This window comes from Micrasema longulum, unplaced genomic scaffold, assembly GCF_059751315.1.
Source record: "Micrasema longulum isolate JH-2025_06_02 unplaced genomic scaffold, ASM5975131v1 h1tg000381l, whole genome shotgun sequence".
NCBI lineage: Eukaryota > Metazoa > Arthropoda > Insecta > Trichoptera > Brachycentridae > Micrasema > Micrasema longulum.
In genome coordinates this window covers 192,965-198,990 of record NW_028277582.1, presented here as the reverse complement: position 1 = coordinate 198,990, position 6,026 = coordinate 192,965, and positions in this window count along the sequence as shown.

Sequence of the window (6,026 nt, the reverse complement as noted above, 5' to 3'; positions counted from 1 at the left end):
TTCTTATTTTATATGAAACAGAATTATCACTATCATACCAATTTGTGCCCCCAATGCATAGAGTAACAAACAAATATGTGGGAAGTAGAAAAATTAGTACAATATTATCATTAATTATAATATTGACCATACATTTGGTTTAGAGAATGTACATCTGAATGTTCCCAATAGGCGAATTAAGATCTTACAACACATTTTATCTTCCAACCTTCAATAATTATATGGAGCTCTTTGATGCATTATCACGTATGTTTAGATAATATAATTATGTAGAAAGTTATGCTGACATTGATGTATTTAATGATACGTTAAATAATTATAGGATAACTGCAACGGAATTTATAAAATCAAATAGTCCCTTGTGTTGGTTGGGTAATTCAATGGTCGACTAACCGCGGCTCTTTAGACACTCGAGTGCGGCTCAGTGCAAGTTACACTTTTTGCTCAAATTATTTAGCCTCAAGTTCTAGAAAAGAACTTCTAGGACTATTGCCCTTTGAATTATTGAGGATATTGCAAATACTGTAATCGAATGCATGGAGAAGCATCATATTAAACTTGATGAAATTATTTCAATTTCAACATATGGAGCTAGTATTATGACCGAAGCGAGAACGGTTTTTTTTCTATTTTTGAAGCAAAAATTAATCACGAGATGCTTTTTTACGTTGCGTCATTCATCAATAGGTGAAAAATTTCAAATGTTATGGATTTGGTGATCAAGATTGTCAACACAATTGTCGTTAAATCTCCTTTACATCGCTAATTTAAAGAATGTTTAATAACAGAGAGTAAATACGGAGATCTTCACTGCATAATAAGGTTCGTTGGCTTTGAAAAGGAAACAGTTCAGCGAAAAGAAATTTGGCTCTCAAAAAAAAAAAATCGTCGTAATGCTGATATTTGGCTCTTTTGACTGATAAGTTTGCCGACCACTGGTAAAATTTATTGACTAAGCTTATCCATTTAAAAAATAATTTTAAACTTGTTTTTACTTATTTGTGCATGAAGTGTTCACATATAATTGACGATCAATATCGAAACATCACAAATTATAATTATTACACCAATGTCGTATGAATTGTTCATTAACTTAATTTTAAAGTTCATCCAACTCCCCGGGGAGCTGTTTAGCTGGAAGCTATTGTTGATAAATCCACCTGGTCCATGAAGAAGTATGGAAATTGAAAAAATAACATTTTCAGGCGTTGCCTAGTATGCAGGTGAAATAATTCAATTGGATGAATCTCACCCGCATAAATAAAGGTTTCAGCTCTTTAACTTCACAAACATCAACAGATGAAAGAATTGAAGGAATTTAGATGTTCAAATATGGGCAGAATGGTAAATGTTACACAGTGCGTAAACCAGCCATCGACAGGTCATAAGCCTTGTAGATGCTTTGACTTCTATATTACCTTATCTTTAATGTTCTTCAGCTCTGTTGTATTGTTTATTGTTTGTGAACCATAATGAATAAAATAAAATAAAATACACAAATTACTCCGAGTGCATTCTGTGTCGGACTGACATACTTCCCCTTCCTATTCCTTACATATGACCAGCTTTACTACAAACTGCAGTGCACACTTCTAAGGCTTCGATAATAAGGAAGTTCAGCGCTACGGGAGTTGAATATAAAAATGTTTTCTTACGCGTGGTAAAATTTAAAGCATTTCATCGAAGTTTCTTGAAAACTTATTTTAAAAAAATATTTCAAAAAAACTAACTGCTTTGAACAACGTCACAAGTTCTTCCAAATCAACCGATGTAGCGTGTTGTGATATGGAAGCCAATTCACCAATCAGCAGAAATCACCAAAGAAAACATGTGACGTCACACACGGAGGAATTAAAAAACATTAAAAAACCATAGCGCTGATAATACGATACACAAGATATTTTTTTGAAAATATTGTATTGGTTTGAGAGTCTTTTGACAATTTTTTTTAATAAAACCACTGAATTTCCCCATTCCTGTAAATCGACTACAAAGATTTTTATTCCTACCTATTTGTACCTTTATATTCAAATTCAAATAAGGATATTTTGTAACAAACAAAAATAAATAAAAAGTGCTTGTACAATAAGCACCGTTCCTTTGGCTTCGTTTGATAGTCTATTAATATATTTAAAAAGCTATTGGACTTAATTTATTTATTTTGCTAAATTCCACACAGACGAAGGGCAAAATTATTATTGTAAATCTTAAATAATATTGGTATATTTTATGAAATTTATCAAAAATACATTAATTTTAAATTTTTTAATTACATTCGTTCCATTTTTATGTATAATGTTTAATTCTAACTTTTGGTTGTTTTTTTTTTCTTTTTCACTTTTCAGACTAATTATTGTTAGCTAATAAGTAATAATACTATTTCAAAGAAATTTAATCAAGGCTAATTCTTAGCGTTTTTTCAATGTTTTTTTTTGTTTTGTTTTAAGAAGTATGTACTAAGTTTTTCGTAAATGTTTAATATTATATATATATATTTTTCAATGTTTGTAGTACCAAAGAAATAAATATTCGCACTTAGATATATAACTTGCTACGGCTTACTGCTAGAACCTCCATTAAAAATCATAATGCTTGAAATTGTATTTTATTTCCATTATTTTTTTAATGTCACCCTTGTACAAACATATACTTTCATCATCATAATGTCCCTATCCGTACCTTGTGATACATAGGGCACTGCGCTAGTAGACCAAATGCAGTGTATATTAATCATCAGTTACATTACACAGAAAAGTATTATTAAGATCATCAACTATTTCCCAGTAATGCACTATACGTAGAGAGTGGACTTCTTAATTTTAGAAAATTACATTTATTTCAGTGCCTGAAATATGTTTACTTAAATAGGGAATTATTTAGTAATAATCTAAAACGGATTAACAGTAGATCCGATAGTTTACTGTCGGTTCCAGGATGCAGAACTAAGTTCGCACAGAGGCACTCCTCACATGTTGGTCCAAGATCTTTCAATCTTCTACCTAAAGAATAACAAAACATTAAATCACTGATACCGTTTAAAGTAGGTTTGAGGTCTTGGATTCGAATGGAAGGAATAGATAGATACCTTCTTTTAAAAAAAAAGATTAAATTTTATAATGAAATACTGCAAATAAATCCTGTCTTTTGTTCTATCAGCATTCGTTAATCTTGTTCGTTTTTTTCTTTCTTCGTGGTTATGTCATACTATATTTATATGCTATAAACTTTTAAATCATTAAAAAAGGAATGGCCCACGCTCAGACGCTGAAGTCTTTGTAGGCATTTTTTCCAAATTATGTTATAGCTTAATTTTAAGATGTATTTTTTAAAAGTATATTTTTGTAATTATAATTCTATGTAAATATATGCATGGAAAAATAAACAAAAAAAAGGTGCGGTGATCAGTCCTATTTTTCGGATGCCAGTCTAAAAAAAATAAATATTCCAGTGTAAAACCAGCTTTTAAATCAATATTAATTGTCCACCTTCCCGGTAATCGAAAACGGGACCTCAAGTACGGTAGCGAATGCGTCTACCACTACACTACAAGGAGGACATCTCCAACCGATTTAGTTTTTCAGGATTTTTACCCGAGAGCAGCCATCGAGTAGACAACCCTCGTCCAGGATTATACATATTATACTTTACTCGTGTAAATTATATTATGTGCCTGCCTAAAATATGCAAACCATACGTGTTATTTTCGTTTTTCGTTCAATTCCTAGTTTCATAATACATAGTTTGTACAAAACAATATCTATAAGTAGGAAATCATAAATTAACCATATTTTTAAAAATGAAATATAAATGTTGTTTGTAATGGTGTTGTTTTCTCAAAATAAAATAATAACAAAAACAACTGAATTGGACATGGATTTCTTTTTAAAAATACAATCGTTCGGTAAAAAAAAGTACAGTAGTACTCAAGTGGATGAATAAATATTGACAAAATTGAGCACATTCGTTTGAGGTTTAAAAAATAATCTAGTTTCTCAAACAAAATTAAGAGATAAGAAAATTTAATTAGTCCCAGAACATAATCTCACAAAGCATAGCAAACAAGGCATTACTATTTCATCTGACCGTTACATTGTAACTAGTATATGGTTGTAAATGTAATATAATATTGATACGTATTTCAACAGAAACGAAGAACAATTTTGATAAGAGAATAACATGGATTTCTTTATTGTCATATTTTTTTAGATGGGAGTTGTTATTTTTTACCTTCTGTATTGTGCAGCGGTGTTTTTTGTGCAAATTTTTTAAATACTATTTTCATTATATACGTTAAAACGAAACAAATATGCATTTATTGCATCTTTGTTTTGAGTTCTTCATTGTCTCTTTTTGTATAATTGAACAGATTTTGATTTCTCGTTCATTACATAAAAAAATATCGACGTACCATAAATAACTTATTTGTTTTAAATATGATAGTTGTAGCTGTTGGTTATCCGAATAAAGAATTTTTTGAAAAAAACTCTTGAAATACTGTGGTAAATAATTTCTTTACGTGCGTTGAAATGTAAAAAAATAAAAAATCCTCATAAAAAATATAATAAAAAATAAAGAATCTGTTTCACAAAAAACATCGGCCACAGAGCAGCGTCTCTGTCTTCCTTGTTCAAAGTTATATTCTCGTGAGATCTTACACAGATTTATTGCAGTATTGACGTCACGTTCATTCTTTGACACCATAACTAATATAATGTTTTTACTGTTTGTGTTTTCTTAACTATTTATTTATTTCTGTTTTAAATTCATTTTTTATAATTATTGTATTTTTTATTTGTTTTTCGCCAGTCTGTAAGAAATTGCTTGTGGCAATAAGTCCGCCATTCAATCATGTATACCTTTATTGTATTTGTTTGTATTTATCACATTGTATATCATTGGTTATCATAACATATTATGGTTAGTAAAGATTTTTCACTATTATTATTAAATGAGTTTTTCCAACAACTCCTTGGGAATATTAAATAAATTCACGTATAATCTAATTATCTAAACACAGTAAATAACGTACTTTATAAGTTTAAAAAAAGTTTTAATCATGATTCTAACGAGCCTTTACGTCTGATGAATATGCCTATTTATCGAAAGTGCACGTTGGTCAATGAAAAAATAATTAAAGCTACACCAAGAAGATAGATTGATAAATTATTTGTTTTTTGCTAAAAATGATTATTTCACTAAAATAGTTCAAAGTGATATTTAAAAAAATATATAATTAACGGCCGTAGCTAATTTGTACAAAATTGAAATTAAATATAATAGAAAGAAAACAAAGTTAATTGTTATAGTTAAAATCAATAAAAGTAATGCATAGTTAATAAAAATAATAAAAGATTTATAGTAAAACAGTGAAATATAGAAGAAAAGTAATAAATAAAAGATGCATTTTAGGTTTGTAAATCTTACATAGGCACATATTATTAGGCACACAAATTTAGCAAAAATAAAACTAAATAGGCATTTATACGAGTATATTATACAAACAGACTAAATCTCTGGCACATCGGTTATTGTTGCAAAGTCAGTAGTACCCAATTCCTTCTTATGTACAACCGAATGAGCATGACCTATCTAGGTAGCAAGTATGACTGCTTGTATATTTACAGTTTTAGGGGTCTCAAACAAATTATTTTATTTGTTCTATCTTCAAATAAAAAAAAATACTCATTAAAAATTAAATAAATAAAATAAAAATATTGCATATATAAAAACTGATATAAATGGCTTTAAAATATATAAACAGTACACAAGAATTCTAAATAAGTAATGCTTTAAAAATGATAAACAATCATTTTGTTCATAACAATTTAGAATATGTCTAGAGCAACCTGAACTTATTATAATAACTGTGCATTTTTGTTTCAAAACTGCTCCATAGATGGCAATAAAAACAAATACGCATAGTGCGCCGCGACGTAACGTGATGCGATGCCAACGTGACGCAGCGTACGGTGAGATCATAGTTACTGAAAATTTGAGAAAATGATTTATGCTGTCTATTTATGATT